Source organism: Bemisia tabaci, chromosome 10 (assembly GCF_918797505.1).
Source record: "Bemisia tabaci chromosome 10, PGI_BMITA_v3".
Classification (NCBI taxonomy): Eukaryota; Metazoa; Arthropoda; class Insecta; order Hemiptera; family Aleyrodidae; genus Bemisia; species Bemisia tabaci.
In genome coordinates this window covers 3,181,441-3,199,536 of record NC_092802.1, presented here as the reverse complement: position 1 = coordinate 3,199,536, position 18,096 = coordinate 3,181,441, and the positions used below count along the sequence as shown (strand labels likewise).

General features: G+C 41.3%; 1 protein-coding gene across 4 annotated transcripts in view; it reads right to left on the bottom strand.

Annotated features, from left to right (window-relative positions):
* Nucleotides 1–4,567, bottom strand: part of Ufd4 (ubiquitin fusion-degradation 4-like) — a 175,295-nt gene extending 170,728 nt beyond the window's left edge. For 3 of the 4 annotated variants that reach the window (XM_019052976.2, XM_072305446.1, XM_072305447.1), the window contains exon 1: nucleotides 1,113–1,417. The gene's annotated coding sequence lies outside the window, so the exon portion shown is untranslated. Of the gene's footprint in view, nucleotides 1–1,112; nucleotides 1,418–4,182 lie in introns of those variants that run through there. The other variant, XM_072305444.1, reaches the window with a different exon arrangement.
* Between the last annotated feature and the right edge of the window lie 13,529 nt (nucleotides 4,568–18,096).

Here is an 18,096-nt window from a genome sequence, read left to right as displayed (position 1 = left end):
TTGGAGCTCATGCATAGCATACTGAGACAAGTGTCAATCTCTGATTGGTTCTGAATCAGTGCAATTGGACCTGATGATACATGCTGTCAAATGGCACCATCAACATTTGTTTCATGGGCAATGGAGTTCTTTACAGAAAACTGTCCTTTTTAACTGTGTGCGCCAGTCTCCATATTCTGTAAATCACTTACTTACACAGTAAAAAAGGAAAAGTCCTCTGAAACAAGCTATAAGGACTTTTTTTTTATCGCGGAACAGGGTGGATTGTAGTGGAACGCACTGGATCGGAGTCCTGAGCGATCCAAAGTGTTCCAAGTGATAAAAAAATCCAAACTTGGAATTTGGTTGATTTGTTGGGGACGGCAAGTTCCTCCCAGATGAGGAACACATTGGATCGCGAGATCGCCCCACCTTGGAAGAGCGATCCAGCGTTCCACCCTAATCCACTTGGAACGCGGCTGAGGAACGGAATAAAAAATATCGATGTTCATCGCGATCCACAGCGTTGCGATTCGCATAAAAAAAGCCCTACACTTCTCTTTCGTCTCAACATAATATGAGTGAGCTCTAGTGATCCATTGACTGCGCTGAGTCGCACATCATGCCTAAGGATAAGTGCATATAGTCCTGCACTACATATTCTGAGTGTATGATCTAATTGCACCTAGGGTAAGATTGCCAAAAGTCGAGTGATTAGAACGAACAAATCGCGAAAACAATAGGCGTGGGAGTCCTACAATCAGCTGCAAAGGTTAGGCGACCTTCAATGTGACCAGAATAGAGCAGGCATAACATAACACAACATGGAAGTCAGAGTCGATTGATAACGCAACGAGATACAAACAAAGGCAGCAGCGAATTTACCTAACAAACGGCAAGCTTTCGGAACTTCGCGAAGTCAGATAGTTTCGTAACGAAATGAGATCGTTCAAGCAATGACTTGGCGAAGTACTTGACCAACGAAGCTATGGCGTAATTTCTCGCGACATTGGCGTCGAACATAAACTAGCCCCAGGCCTGAAACTTCAGAAAACACGGCCTAAGCGAAAAGCAGTTGAGTTTCGAAAGCAACGATAGGAAATGATAAAAGTGCAGTGAGAATGATTCTTTACCTTTATATCACGTACTCCATGGCGTATCCATATCTGCTTGACACACTTATATCGGACTCAGCGTCGAGTTCAACAAAGAGAGCGAAAACTTCACCATGAAAAATCACGAGTCTAAGAACCGCTCCGAGTTGATAAGCACGGCGGAAACGCGATTTAAGAACGAAACAGGAGGAAAAGCCAACCGCAAATGTTCCAGATAATATGGCACACAAACCAGAGACACTCAGACCAGTCGCAAACGAGGGTCTCTTGACCTCGGCCGAACAAAAACTGAAACATTTCTCGATTTTCTCGAGTTGTTAGCTCATTTTGCTGCTGCGTAGTCGTCGACCAACAACAGCGCTGCATGTCCGTGGTGCTTGCCACAGCCGTGGACTGCCTACGCCATCTATCGGGATTTTAAGGAATTATTGTCATGTCCAAGTCACAGCCTACGCTCTCTAACGGAGTTTTAAGGAAGTAATCGACTGGATGATTTTTTAGCGCGGTTGCTATAAGTTTTCAAAATTAAATTGGAGTTGGATTTATTTTCTCCATCACTGATTCATTGTGATAATGAAAATATAAAGATGCATCACCTAATGACTCATCTCACGCCTTCATATCAACGGTGTAAGTCGGCAATCACATAACTCGTTTGCGGTGTCTGAAAATCTACGCATCTGTGTTATTTTTTTACAGGAGAACAAATTGACATCATTCCTTGAAGTTTATGCAGAATTTTCTTCTCATAGAGAAGAAAAATCTTGGCAAATTTAAAGAATTGCCGTTGAGTAGTTTTCCGTTTAAAAAATAAAGTATGACAGGAAGTCTGCGACGTCGCAAACCGAGTTATGTGATTGCCGACTTACACAGTCAATATGTTTCTCATAATCGAAAGTTCTCAAAGTTTGAGGATTTGAAGATTGCTGAAGGTGTTTCGTCAGTTTCTGGCGCGGTCCAACTGGCGTGCAACATAACGCATCCATTAAGACAAAAATCTTGGCGGATTTGGAATTTTTAGAAATAAGCAGAACGAAAGCCCTTGTACATGACTGGCGTGCAATACAGCACACCTGTTTGACCGCACCAGAAATTATGACGAGACACCTCAATGATAAGTTCAGAATGACCAACTCACAAATGGATTATTACATTTTGCAATAAGGAATCAATGTCTCTGGCTCTTCTATAAAAGCACCTTTGTGAATAGGGAAACCCATGGCATATATGAGGCCTTATCTGTAACAATGGCGGATGTAAAAAATTACCTTTTCGAAACACGCTTAAAAGACAGTTTTGGTCACACAAAGATTAAATATGCTTGCCTCTGGCGTACTTAATGTACAGATCTTGAAGATCACATCACAAGTATTTTCTTAAGATTTTCTCGATGCCGAAACAGTTTTTTGAGCGTGTTTCAAAAAGGTAATTTTTCACATCCGCCATTGTTACATACAAGTCCTCATATGTTGTTCCTAAAATGAGCCAGAAATAACGGTTCCTCATGGCAAAATGTGATCCAATTAACAAAAGCAATGAGGGGAGAAAGTATTCACTGAATCTGTTCACTCCCACATAATTGATTTCACGGACTTTTCAGTGAACCATCATTAGATGAATGATAATAATATCGATGACAACATCGAGTGAGTACCTAAGGCTACTAGATGCGATACACAAAAGTTTGTCATATCTTAACCCACTGCCGAATGATTTAATTTAACCCTGCCCGAACAGGAATTAGTATTACATTTTGCCCCATTTTCCTGCTTAATACTTAATCCTTGATATTTTGTTTCCTTTGGATTTTGAATGAGTGCATTCTTATGGATATTGACTGGTACTATTCCTAGAAAGTATTATGGACAAAATGGCTCGTAAGGTGGCACTACCTGCCGAAAATCTATGGTAACATATCGTCCCATATAGGAATGGATGATTATCAAATGCAAATGCGATTATTCGAAACTTTTCGATTGCAAATTCTGCTATTATTGGAGAAATCGAAACTTGCGACTTTAAATATTAGAAGCGAATAATCGAATGTTTTCAATTAATGCTCGGATTTTTTATTTTTTTGTAACAGTGCTTCGCAAATATGTCAGGGTGGTGGAACAAAGCTTGCACAAGGCTCTATTATTCGCACTTTTGGAAAGTATTTCTACATGATGGACTTTTTTCAACCATACTGGTGATAATTTGGACTTCAGGGCATGGGATATGGAGGGAAATTTTCCATCCTCGAAATTTTGAACTACTGAAGGGAAGAATATGTCACCCCAGATTTGCCAAATTTTTGAATGCTAATCGATTAATACTCGAATACCTATCCAAATAATTTCACCGACATTCGATCGGTATTTTCGACCACATAAGGCCACCCCGTCTGGTTGGTTTGGAAAATACTTAAGCACATAGGAGTGCCTACGAAATCATTGGCTGTAAGCGATTGGTCATATGAGATTTGGTTTCAGAAAAATTATAAATGAATTGAAGCTTGAATGAATGAAATCTGCCTCAATATGAAATAAATCTTATCTATAGGTAAGTCTCTTCATCAGCCGGTAGTCTCAAGTCTCAAACTCCATAGCCTTTGTTGTTGAAGCAACGTGTGTAACTCGTAAGGCTCATCTAATAGGAATTGCGACAAGTTAAGGATTAATGTTACTGTAGTTGACTGACATTTAGAGTTATACCGAGTATCATCTACATTGCTACTAGAAGCAATTTTAAAGATTGTAGGCCTGAAATCGTAGGTACTCTAACGCTCTGTTTACTAATTTCTCGCAAGCTCTTCTACAGTTTGTGCAGGTGATACATGACAAGTTGATCCATGAGATTGCTCCATCACTGCAACTGAGAGAATTCAGCAAGACCTCTGCGAGGTATTTCCAAGAAACCTGATGAAATTGTATTGGCTGTCGAGAGCAACAATCAATGTAACTGATGATGCAACTACCGATAATGGACAACAGATTGGAAACCGATTATTTTGAAGTTTTAGAGGGTACTTTGAGGAATTTCCCAGAACAATAAAATGCATTCTCCCTTCAGGAGCGCTTAATAATTAATCAAGCTACATACTTACTTGCTGCCTTTCTTTGGGAAGGAAGAAATGTCACGTCCAACTACGAAACATTCAGCTGGAAACTTTGAGCTTGTAACTTTGAATCATCACAGTCAGTTTATGCAACTATACACTCAAAACACGTAGAACTTTTTACATAAATGCGAATTTCGGCGTCCACGGACTTCGGAAATCAAGATCCTCTGTTTCTATTATTTACTTAAAGGAAAGGAAAACATCGAAAGGTTCGGGAAATAACTAGATCCGTTACACAATACGAGATGCACTTTCGGCCTCTAAAATCACGCACTCACGCGAGATAAAAGAGGAAAACACGATTATCGGCAAATTTTTAATGGTATCGTATACCTTACCGTCCAGTTTGAACCTGATTACAATTACATACAAACAACTAATGCGAAATGCGACTAAAACAAATCAGCTGATTTGGCAAAAACAAAACAGATTGGTTGGTTCACATCATTCCATTCAGTCCCAATCCGAACCTGAGTACCTGAGATTGTGATTGGTTCGTTCATTTCATCGATTCCCAGTTTTATGGTTTTACTACAAACCGCGGGAATTTAGAAAAAAAAAACTCCTGGTCCAGCCATTAACAACTGATTGTGAGTCAACTGACTTACTGACCCAAAGGTACCAGGCTCGAACCCCGACTTGATTTGGTTGAATCCGTCCATGGCCGGATTCACCTACTTGCCGCCCATGGGCCGCCTGTATTTTGCCGCCCCCTTCTCATTCGTATTAAAACTCCATAAAAACCGCATCAAATGAACGTGTCAGCGGGGGAGGGGTGCATAAGACGCATTCACTCGTGTTGAACACATTTTTTGGGAAAGCCCTGTCAACACTACTAGCAAAAGCTCACGGAACTTTGCGCGAAAGTTAAGTACCGTAAACTTATCTCTGTGTGGATAAGGCCTTCCATTCATAAGAAATGAACGAAAAAATTATGGAAGAACAAACATAAATGTGGATCAATGATTTTAACCTCCGACGCCGCGCCGCGCAGACCTCACCGTGTTTGGCGCAATGCGTGAAGTATTCCGACAGTCTTGTAGGCGCTATGCGTTTCACGCCGACCGCTGCTGAACGCTCTGTGTTGGACGCGATGCGTGAAGTATTCATGCATTCTTGTAGGCGCTATCCGTTTCACGCTGACCGCAATGACCGCACTGTGTTTGATGCAATGCGTGAAGTATTCGTGCAGTCTTGTAGGCGCTAATATGTGTTAGATGCCGATCGCCGCGACGAGTGCTTCTCCTTTTCATCTCAAGTCCTCGTTATCATTTCTCTCTAAGTCGCGCCGTTCCTGGTCAAATTGCGTGTTTGGTCTCTCTCTTAACTCTACTTATTAAAGGTGCTGTCTCTCGTATCACTAAGAGACGACGAAATTAGAAATTACTATACTCTTAGGAAATGAGAGATTTTGTCGCCTTCCTTCGTTTGTAATTTTGTTTTTAATAAATTCGATTTTTTTTATACCTACCTTCACTTTAAAAAATTGCAAATTTTTGCCGCCCCTTAGATTTGCCGCCATGAGCCGCGGCCCATGTGGCCACCCCCTTAATCCGGCCCTGACACCTGGTGTAATTTTTCCGAGTATAGGTAAAAGAGGAAACCATAGTGGAAGAGATATCTTACAAGGCCCTCGTAACATTTGCTTCTTGGTTAATTTACCATGACAAGTCGGGTTTCTTGGCTAAGAATCCGGTGTTTTACTTGAACCATTCTTCAGGGTTTCTTCAAGCCGAGTTTCCTTAGGCCTTCTTGAAGCGTACTGGAAGCATTATGGGGTTAAGGTGATTCGATGGACGCCATATTTTGTGTCAGAACGGTATGCGATATATCGCATCAATTGGTTCCATTTTTTCAACTACTTGTCATTTCTCTTCAATTTTGAGATCGCAATTCTGTTTTCAGGAGACTAAAGCACCCACTTACCAATTTTAACAAATGAATTCAACGTAATAAAGGCGTGATTTTTTTAGAGAGAAAATATCGCATTCGATACTGATATCGAAACTGCACTCGAATGCGATATTTTCTCTTTAAAAAAAAACCATGCCTTTATTACGTTGAATTTCTTTGTTAAAATTGGGAAGTGAGTGCTTTAGTCTCCTGAAAACAGAATTGCGATCTCAAAATTCGAGAAAAATGACGAGTAGCTAAAAAAAATGTAACCAATTGATGCGGTGTATCGCATGCCGTTCTGACACAAAATATGGCGTCCATCGAATCACCTTAACAATAGATTTCAATAATGGAGCGAAGCGGGTACCTGCTTAAAATTGGGTAGAAAATGATCGTGCCTCTCAAATTGCATCGGGCGAGATTGAAGGAAATCCAACCTCCTGATTTTAGCAACGTCTGAAGACTCATGCGGTGTTCTTCCTCTAGGTGTGGTAGTATTGCACAGTTATATTCCTACATACATCGGCAAAAATTGTAGTTACATTTTTCAATCGTGAAACGACGTATTTTGTACAAGTATTAAAGCTTTGAGAATAGGTTGATTTGTCCTACTTCTCTCGTTGCCTTTGAAAAATGGTCGACCCAACAAATTCCCATAACATTTATCAAAGGAGGGGTATCGTTAAGGGCCTTTTTTGGGCCCACCCTGAAATTCCTCAACTCCGCGATTTTTTGGTCATTGAAGGTCTATATTTTACGGAATGCATAATGGTTTGGTCATTTCCGATCTATTTCGGGGTCTATCACTGGCCTAAACATGGGTCTGAAGGCCGATTTTGGCGAAAAATGCGGGTTTTTCGGCATTCAACGCGCTGTTTCATACCGATCCCTTCGGAGGACAAAAAAGTCCTTCAAGTATGTTCATTAGGGATGTAAGAGAGTCACTTTGGCCAATTTTCGTTGATGTCAAACTTTGCGCTCATAGTTAAAAAAAACTTTTTAGAATTTTCCTGTTTTTCATCATTATTTAAAATGGCTTAAAAAAGCGACTCATCTTACGCCAGAGTTTAACTTTTTTGGCAATAAATGGACGTGGGTGGTCAAAACCTTCCTCAAAAAACTTTTTTCGATTCAAAGCCCCCCCTAAAAGCCGGTGTTGCCATATTTCATTGCCTGAATTCACGGAAAACCTAGTATTTTAGAATTCGGAGGCTGCTCCTCGTCAAGAACATTCCGAGAGTTCAGAAACCTTTATTTTTCACACGCAGTGGCCACATTAGTAGGAATTTTATGCATGTTTTATCTATTTATGTATTTATCTCCCGCTGTGGCGCAGCGTTGCCACATGTTATTCGTGAAAATCGAGAAAAATTCGCGTTTAGGTGGTTTTGCGCCATTTTTTTCGGATCATGCCTATGGAATAAATATATAAGAGAGGTACAAGTGGATCATATGTGCCGGTATTAATTTTTCTAAGATCATGCACCTACAGACGACCCATTCTCTTACGAGTTCTTGGAATGATGAAGAAAAAAGTGATGCGCCACAGCGGGAGATAAATACATAAATAGATAAAACATGCATAAAATTCCTACTAATGTGGCCACTGCGTGTGAAAAATAAAGGTTTCTGAACTCTCGGAATGTTCTTGACGAGGAGCAGCCTCCGAATTCTAAAATACTAGGTTTTCCGTGAATTCAGGCAATGAAATATGGCAACACCGGCTTTTAGGGGGGGCTTTGAATCGAAAAAAGTTTTTTGAGGAAGGTTTTGACCACCCACGTCCATTTATTGCCAAAAAAGTTAAACTCTGGCGTAAGATGAGTCGCTTTTTTAAGCCATTTTAAATAATGATGAAAAACAGGAAAATTCTAAAAAGTTTTTTTTAACTATGAGCGCAAAGTTTGACATCAACGAAAATTGGCCAAAGTGACTCTCTTACATCCCTAATGAACATACTTGAAGGACTTTTTTGTCCTCCGAAGGGATCGGTATGAAACAGCGCGTTGAATGCCGAAAAACCAGCATTTTTCGCCAAAATCGGCCTTCAGACCCATGTTTAGGCCAGTGGTAGACCCTGAAATAGATCGGAAATGACCAAACCATTATGAATTCCGTAAAATATAGACCTTCAATGACCAAAAAATCGCGGAGTTGAGGAATTTCAGGGTGGACCCAAAAAAGGCCCCCTCACTAACTATACCCCTCCTTTCTAGCATCAAAATCGAAAATTCGCCGATCTGGCAAAAACCAAGTAAGCTAGCTTGGAATTGACCCGCTGAGTTCGATTTTCGAGTCGGAAAAGGTCCGCGAATCCCTCGCTTCGAGCTATCCGCTGAAAACGCTCCAGAGAAACAGGCAAAAAGTGGTCAGAAAAGCTCGTTTTTGACCAGCTTTTGACTGGTTCTCGGCTCGACAAAATCAAAAGTTCGCCAATCGGCCGACACCAAGTAAGGTAACTTGGAATTGACCCGCTGAGTTCGATTTTCGAGTCGGAAAAGGTCCGCGAGTCCCTCGCTTCGAGCTATCCGCTGAAAACGCTCCTGAGAAAGAGTCAAAAAGTGGTCAGAAAAGCTCGTTTTTGACCAGTTTTGAATGTTTCTCGGCTCAGGAAGCCTCGCCGAGAGTCGGGACCGTGCGGAATCGATTCTACGCCTCCAACTACGTAGGATGCGACTGATATCTCGAAATTTTTTCTCAGTCCAAAATCGACGAAAATCGACAAGGGTTACTTGGACTAAATTTTTAGCGTCAAAATCGAAAGTTCGCCGATCGGGCCGAAACCAAGTAAGCTCGCTTGGAATTGACCCGCTGAGTGCGATTTTCGAGTCCGGAAAGCTCCGCGAGTCCCTCGCTTCGAGCTATCCGCTGAAAACGCTCCATAGAAAGAGTCAAAAAGCAGTGGTCAGAAAAGCTCCTTTTTGACCAGTCTTGACTGTTTCTCGACTCAGGAAGCCTCGCCGAGAGTCGGGACCGTGCGGAATCGATTCTACGCCTCCAACTACGTAGGATGCGACTGAAATCTCGAATATTTTTCTCCGTCCCAAATCGAGAAAAATCGACACGGATAACATGTACTAAATTTTTCGGGTCAAAATGGAAATTTCGCCGATAGGGTCGGAACCAAGTAAGCTCGCCTGGAATTGACCCTTGACCGATTTTTGTATCGAATGTGAGGTTTTTTTCCAAACACTATTCTGCTTTCATTTCTCTGAACCAAGACTGTGCGGAATCGATTCTACGCCTCTAACTCATAGGATGCGACTGAAATCTTGCAATGTTTTTCTCAGTCCCAAATCGAGAAAAATCGACAGGGGTTACATGGACTAAATTTTGAGCGTCAAAATCGATAGTTAGCCGATCGGGACGGAACCAAGTAAGCTCGCTTGGAATTGACTCGCTGAGTGCGATTTTCGAGTCCGAAAAGCTCCGCGAGTCCCTCGCTTAAAGCTATCCGCTGAAAACGCTCCAGAGAAAGATTCAAAAAGGAGTCAGAAATGCTCGTTTTTGACCAGTTTCTGAATGTTTCTCGGCTCAGAAGCCTCGCCGAGAGTCGGGACCGTGCGGAATGATTCTACGCCTCCAACTACGTAGGATGCGACTGAAATTTCTAAACGTATTTTCTCAGTCCAAACTCGAGAAAAATTGACATGGGTTACATGGACTAAATTTTTAGCATCAAAATCGAAAATTCGCTGATCGGGCAGAAACCAAGTAAGCTCGCTTGGAAATGACCCGCTGAGTGCGATTTTCGAGTCCGGAAAGCTCCGCGAGTCCCTCGCTTCGAGCTATCCACGAAAGACGATCCAGAGAAAAACTCAAAAAGTGGCCAGAAACACTCGTTTTTGACCAGTTTGCCTGAAGTCAACGAGACGCCTTCAAATGGCCGGGTATGCAAAATGACTGCCGTGACGCGCGAATAGTGGTATCAGAATTTTACATTAAGTTTACGGATTGATTTGAAGGCGCTCTTCTGTATCCATTATGAGTGGCCTTCTACAATGATGTTGACCAAAAAGTTCATAATTTTGGGTGTTTAAATCGAGTTGCATATTGGGAAAATGCCGAGGAATATTATTTTGAAATAATATTAAGATTGTTTTTGGTATCTACGTCCTTTTTAAATGAAGAGAGCGCAGGCGGCTGGATCAGATTGTGTATTTTAAGTCCCTTGGTTCGGTCATCGTATTCTGAAGTGAAACTGAAAGAGTCGCTCGTTTACAAGATCGCAACTCACTCAAAAGCGGTCGTGAATTTAAATAGTTTCGCACGGATAAAATGAGTTTTCTTTGATTAACTGTGAATAATCATAATTGAAGAAAAAGTACTTTGTCCAAAAATCGATAGTTCGCCGATCGGGTCGGAACCAAGTAAGCTCGCTTGTAATTGACCCGCTGAGTGGGATTTTCCAGTCGGGAAAGCTCCTCGTGTCCCTCGCTACGAGTTATCCGCTGAAAACGCTCCGAAGAAAGAGACAAAAAGTGGTCAGAAAAGCTAGTTTTGGACCTATTTTTGACTGTTTCTTAGTTCAGGGAGCCTTGCCGAGAGTCGGGACCGTGCTGAATCGATTCTACGCTTCCAGCAACGTAGGATGCGACTGAAATCTATGAATATTTTTCTCCGTCCCAAATCGAGAAAAATCGACACGGATAACATGGACTAAATTTTTCGGGTCAAAATGGAAATTTCGCCGATAGGGTCGGAACCAAGTAAGTTCGCTTGGAATTGACCCTTGACCGATTTCTGTATCGAATGTGAGGTTTTTTTCCAAACACTCTTCTGCTTTCATTTCTCTTAATTTTACCGATTTTTGGGTTTAGAATGATTCTTGAGACTCATGCGCAGGGGCTATCGTCCTTTTTTTTTGCTGAAAATTCAAAATCTGCCGAGATTTTTTATCTAAAAGATAAAAAAAAAGCAACAAAATTGCATCCAAAAATGGTTTGCAGGGGGCGAGTCTATAGTACGTGTACACGTAAAATTGCTAAAAATCAAAATCTTGACTGATCCTTTTTTCGAAATACGCGATTTGAGATTTTCATAGTAAATGCAACTTTTCCACTGATTTTGATCCGATTTTTTATTTATTTGTACATTGAATCGGTGTTGATCGGTTAACGGTTTCATTTTTCGTTCGATTCATGTCGATCATACATACCCTCTCGTTACACGCACACTTCCTTTCATACCCTTTTTTTTTAACTGAAACATTCGTCTTCAGCTGCGTCTGCGGCAATTGTTGTTACGAATATGTTGTGCGTGCTGGTTTCGGGTCATTACATACACGAATCTCTGAAGGCGTTTTATTTGCGAGAGCAATTCGCCTTCAGCTGCGTCTGCAGCAATTGTTGTTACGGATATGTTGTGCGTGTTGGTTTCAGGTCATTACATACTCGACTCTCTGAAGGCGTTTGAATTGCGCAAGTGGCGTACCCTGTTGGAGAACTGGCGAATTGCTCTCGAACACAAAACGCCTTTAAAGAGTCGATTATGTAACTACCTGAAACCAGCACGCACCGCATACTCGTAACAACAATTGCCGCAGACGCAGCAGAAGGCGAATTTTTCGGTTAGAAAAGAGAGTATGAAAGGAAGTGTGCGTGTAAAGAGAAGGCATGTATTCGATCGACTTGATTCGAACAAAAAATAAAAACGTAAACCGATCAACACCGATTCAATGTACAAATAAATAAAAAGTGGATCAAGATCAGTAGAAAAGTTGCATTTACTATGAAAATTTCAAAGCGCGTATTTCGAAAATAGCACTAGCTAAGATTTTGATTTTTCGCGATTTTAAGTGTGCACGTACCATGGACTCACCCCGAGCAAACCATTTTATGGTACATTTTTGTCGCATTTTTTTTTTTTTTTTTTTTTGCTTCAAAACCAATGTGCCGGGACTCATGCGGAATTTGAGATACACCCTTACGCCATAGGAGCAACGAATTGGACCAGATTCAGCAGGAACTTACCAGTTACTATGCCGCATTTTGAAAAGAGAAGAGTTTGAAGTAGTTTAATACAATTAGTCTTGCATCGTGTCCTGGCTAAAATTCAAAGTCGAGAAAACATTTTTAAGCCTGAAAGCACGTTAAACTTCACATTTAACATTACCTAAGTTTTATGAATAAATGAAACTTCAAACCTGAAACCTGGTCCAAACTGAAAGCGACTAGATGTATCTCTATTAAACGTGGCCGATTTTATGCGTAACGGCAAAACATGGGCTGCCAACAAGTAACCTCTCTGTAACAACGAAAATTGGATGGTAAATTTTTTTTTTTTTTTTTTTTTTTTTTCGATTTCATGGATTAAAAAGATGGAAAAACGACGCACACAAAGTGAAAATTTGTTCATCTCTCATAGTTATCGCAGGTTGACATTAAAATCGATCTGCGTAGTAATGAACCCAAATAGACGGTGAAACTACGAGGCCACGTATCTCAGTTTGCAACGTTGCAGACTTCCTGTCATACATTATTTTATCATGAAAACCATTCAACGTCAATTTTTTAAAACCCCGGGATTTTTCGTCTGCGTGAAGAAAACTGTGTGGAAAATCCAAGGAATGAAATTGCTTTGCTCTCCGCCAAAAAGTAAAATGGGAGCGGAGATTTTTGAATACCGCAAACGATGTACGTGGCTTAGGAGTTTCATCGTCAAAATGTTCCTCCCCAGCCCCTAATCCAGGGCCGGATTTAGGGGGTGGTCACATGGGCCGCGGCCCATGGCGGCAATTTTAGGGGGCGGCAAATTTTGCAAATTTTCAAATTTAGGTATAAAAAAAAAACGGATTCAGAAAAAAAAATTAAAAACGAGAAAAGGCGACAAAATCTCTCATTTCCTGAGAGTTAAAGTATACATATAGTAATGAATTTTTTGCGTTGAATTTGTTCGTCTTTCAGCGATACAAGAGACAGCGCCTTTCATTGGTATAGTTGAGAGAGAAACCAAACACGCAGTTTGGCCTGGAGCGGCGCGGCGCAAAGAGCAATGATGACGAGGATTTGAGTTGAAAAGGAGAAGCCCTTCGCGCGCCGCGCCAGTCAGCATGAAACACATTTAGCGCCTACAAGACTCCCCGAATACTTCACGCATTGCGTCAAACGCAGTGCGGTCAGCAGCGGTTGGCGTGAGACTCATAGTGCCTACAAGACTGCATGAATACTTAATGCATTTCGTCAAAAACAGTGCGGTTAGCGCGGTGGCGGAAATGGACCACTAGACAAGGTACGAATTTAAGCAATCTGATACATGTTTCTTTACCAGAATTTCACGTAAAACACGATTCGTGCAACGAAAATTACTGAAACCAACTCCTAACGAAGATATTAACGTTTTTATTTCACATTGGTTACGAGGAATTTGCACTGCCCGCTCACAAGAAACTCAAAGCTCTACTTGAGTCAAATCGCGCACTACAACGGTTTCAGCAAGCTTCTCAATCGAGCAATGTTCATTTCCCATCATGTGTTGTTCAAACCACAAGAAATGTGCTATGGTTGAGCCAAACCGTCAAGATTGAGGTTTTCAGATTTTTATATCGCAGAGACTATCATGATAAACGTGTAGCGCGCGATGTGAATTACGTAGAGCATTGAGTTTTCATGAGCGGGTGGTTTGAATTCATAAATCAAAAATCATTATACTAGGGCCCACGAACGATGATCCCTGAAAAATCGGGCGAATAAACGCACGGACCATGTAAATGACAACGCTGCAGGGTCGAGCACGCACATCGACGAGACCGGGTATTGTGAACGCGAAAAGCTATTGTATGCGAACTGCTGCTATTCTACCCCTATCTTCAGGTCAAAATTCTTCATAGGAAGCCCTTTCGTAAAAGATCAATTTCTTGTAATTTTGCCCCAATCTCTTCGTCCATTACATGGTTGGATTGCTCGTAAAATTCTGAGCTAAATCATATATAATTGTTATATACAATTTTTATTTTTTCCTTTTTTTTCCTTTTTGAAGCGAAGTCCAATTTTTATTTATAACATCGTATCTCGAACTGTAACTTTGCTGCTATTTGACCGATTTTTATAAACGAGGCCTCTTTTTACTCGTGTTTTAAAGGAGAGTAACGAAACACTTGCTAAAAAAATGTTACACAACTTTCAACAAATTTTGGTTTTTTCTAGCGGGAGGGTGAAATTGTAAATTACGCGTAAGTAATTAGGGTTCGATTGTGGCTCGGCTCGGCATTGTCCCCGAACTCGAGACTCGGTTCGGGCCGGGGTGTCGCTGTTGCCAGTGTTTGCAAGAAATACCCGCGGCTCAGGGATCATCGTTCGTGGGCCCTAGTATAGATATCTTCGTTAGGAGTTGATTTAGGTAATTTTCGTTGCGCGTATCGTGCTTTAAGTGGGATTTTGGTTCAGAAACATGTATCAGAATGATGAAATTCGTACCTTGTCTAGTGGTCCATTAAAATTATTAAACCACATTCATAATTTATTCTTTTATAATTTTTTCGTTCATTTCTTATAAATGGAAGGCTGGACCACACAGAGGTAGGTTTACGGAACTTAACTTTCGCGCTATGTTCCGTGAACTTTGGCTAGTGTTGACAGGGCTTTTCGCAAAAAAATGTGCCCAACACGAATAAACACGTCTTATGCACCCCTCCTACTCCGGCTTGTTCACTTGATGGTTTGTATTGATATTTCAAAACGAATGAAAAGGGGCGGCAAGTACAGGCGGCCCATGGGCGGCAAGTGGGTATAAATCCGGCCCTGCGGAAGCACTGCAAAATCCCAAAAGATTCTACAAACCTGTAAAAAAGTTCATTGTTCAAGGACTAATTAGATTTCCTATACTTTAGAGACTTACCTTACTCTCAGCAGCTTCGTTGTTGAAATTTTTGTGTTAGTCGGGTAACCATGCAGGTTTTACTTTTCGGGTCAAAATCGAAAGTTCTCAGATCGGGCTGAAATGAAGCTCGTCCCCCATAAAATGAGTCGAGGAGTCCGAATTTCCGGTCCAAAATGCTTCACGAGTCGATCAGACTTGACAATCGCCGCTAAAAACGCTCTAAAGAAAGAATCAAAAAGTGGTCAGAAAAGCTCGTTTTCAAAATCAAAAATTCGCCGATCGGGCCGAAACCAAGTAAGCTCGCTTGGAAATGACCCGCTGAGTGCGATTTTCGAGTCGGAAAAGCTCCGCGAGTCCCTCGCTTCGAGCTATCCGCTGAAAACGCTCCAGAGAAAGAGTCAAAAAGTGGTCAGAAAAGCTCGTTTTTGACCAGTTTTTGACTGTTTCTCGGCTCAGGAAGTCTCGCCGAGAGTCGGGACCGTGCGGAATCGATTCTACGCCTCCAACTACGTAGGATGAGACTGAAATCTCGAAATTTTTTTCTCAGTCCCAAATCGAGAAAATCGACAGCGGTACATGTACTAAATTTTTAGGTCAAAATCGAAAGTTCGCCGATCGGGTCGGAACCAAGTAAGCTCGCTTGGAATTGACCCTCTGATGCGATTTTCGTCGGAAAGCTCCGATCCTCGCTCGAGGTTTCCGTTGAAACGCTCCGAAAAGAGCAAAAAGTGGTCAGAAAGCTGTTTCATTTTGACTGTTCTGCCAGAGCCCGCAAGCGGACTGTGCAGAATCGATTCTATGCCTCCAACTACATAGGATGCGACTGAAATCTTGAAATTTTTTTCTCAGTCCTGAATCGAGAAAAATCGACAGGGGTTACATGGACTAAATTTTTAGCGTCAAAATCGATAGTTAGCCGATCGGGTCGGAACCAAGTAAGCTTGCTTGGAATTGACCCGCTGAGTGCGATTTTCGAGCCCGGAAAGCTCCGCGAGTCCCTCGCTCAGAGCTATATCTGCTGAAAACGCTCCAGAGAAAGGGTCATAAAATGGTCAGAAATGCTCGTTTTTTACAAGTTTTTGACTGTTTCTCGGCTCAGGGAGGTTCGCCGAGAGTGGGGACCGTGCAGAATGATTCTACGCCTCCAACTACGTAGGATGTGACTGAAATTTCAAACGTTTTTTCTCAGTCCAAACTCGAGAAAAATTGACATGGGTTACATGGACTAAATTTTTAGCATCAAAATCGAAAATTCGCTGATCGGGCAGAAACCAAGTAAGCTCGCTTGGAAATGACCCGCTGAGTGCGATTTTCGAGTCCGGAAAGCTCCGCGAGTCCCTCGCTTCGAGCTATCCGCGGAAGACGATCCAGAGAAAAACTCAAAAAGTGGCCAGAAACACTCGTTTTTGATCAGTTTGCCTGAAGTCAACGAGACGCCTTCAAATGGCCGGGTATGCAAAATGACTGCCGTGACGCGCGAATAGTGGTATCAGAATTTTACATTAAGTTCACGGATTGATTTGAAGGCGCTCTTCTGTATCCAATATGAGTGGCCTTGTACAATGATGTTGACCAAAAAGTTCATAATTTTGGGTGTTTAAATCGAGTTGTATATTGGAAAAATGCCGAGGAATATTATTTTGAAATAATATTAAGATTGTTTTTAGTATCTACGTCGTTTTTAAATGAAGAGAGCGCAGGCGGCTGGATAAGATTGTGTATTTTAAGTCCCTTGGTTCGGTCATCGTATTCTGAAGTGAAACTGAAAGAGTCTCCGTTTACAAGATCGCAACTCACTCAAAAGCGGTCGTGACTTTAAATTGTTTCGCACGTATAAAATGAGTTTTCTTTGATTAACTATGAATAATCATAATTGAAGAAAAAGTACTTTGTCCACTGGTCAATTAGGAAAGCGTAAAGCATGGATTAATGGAGCATCGATGACCAACTAAATCTTATCTGATAAGGAAATTTATGTGTGAAACCCTTTTTTCCGTCTTTAAATGATCCAAATCCACCAACAAGTTTAACACTAAGAGCAAAAATGCGAATCTCCTGATGAAGGGTCGATTCTTAGTGCCAAAAACGCGAATCTCGGCATTTCTGCCGTACTTTCTAACAGTTCGAGAAATTATTGAAACAGCTGATGGAGTTTGAAAAAACATCTTATTATTGCCATCCTCAAGAATTATTAATAAGAAGGGTAGAAGGTTAATCCCTTCTGCCGACAATAAAGAGGAATGCAGACAGTTTTTTTACGCTCCTGGAAAATCGTGTTTTCCGAGATTTGCACTTTCACCATCTATAAAGTGCTCTAGTATCGTTTAATTAACATTTCCACAGGCAGTGATTATGATTGTTCAGTCAGTAATTTTTTTTTTCTCATTAATTTCTTCACAAAAATTCTCAGGTATATATGTTGCAGGCAATTAGCAATCGCCGGCAAATTGCAATCTATTCGTGTTTTATCAACAAATTAAATCGTTTTAAAGCGAAAAAACGAGATTGGAAGTAGGGATTGGGATTATTATGCTTTGAATTCAAACATACGTTAGCCCCTTCTTCTTGGATACATGGTGCCAGCTAGCGCACTCGCGATTTCCTGAAATGCCATCAAAAATCTGTGTTAGGTTCGGTTAAGCAACTAACTCCTTGGCAAAGCGGAGAGTATTGCTGGATTTGAAGGCGTAAAAAAATCTTTACTATATCGATGTTATCGTAACTACAATTTGACGATTTTGCGAGTAAAAATACGTAGGAACCGGTGTGCATAACATGTCGTCACCTTCCAGGCAAAGTATCACAAGCGCCAAGCGACGTTTAAAAATTTCCGCCGCCATTATATTTTTTTACAGAGAAATTGTTCAACGAACCTGTCCGAAAATTACACCGAATTTTCTTTGTGCTGCCGTTCAAATTTAGTGAAATTTTCGAACAGATTCAACCAACAATTTCTCAGTAAAAAAATAAAATGGCGGCGGAAATTTTTAAACGTCGCATGGCGCTTGTGATACTTTGCCTGGAAGGTGACGATGTGTAAACAACGATGACAACCCCGTAGACACATCAATTCAACAAGAAAATAGCGAAAAATAAGGCCGGACGTTGCCTACGAGAATGGAGAGGCCGTAACTACGATTCTGTGACGTCACACTAGTAGATGAAACTCGGCCGCGGTTTAACCAT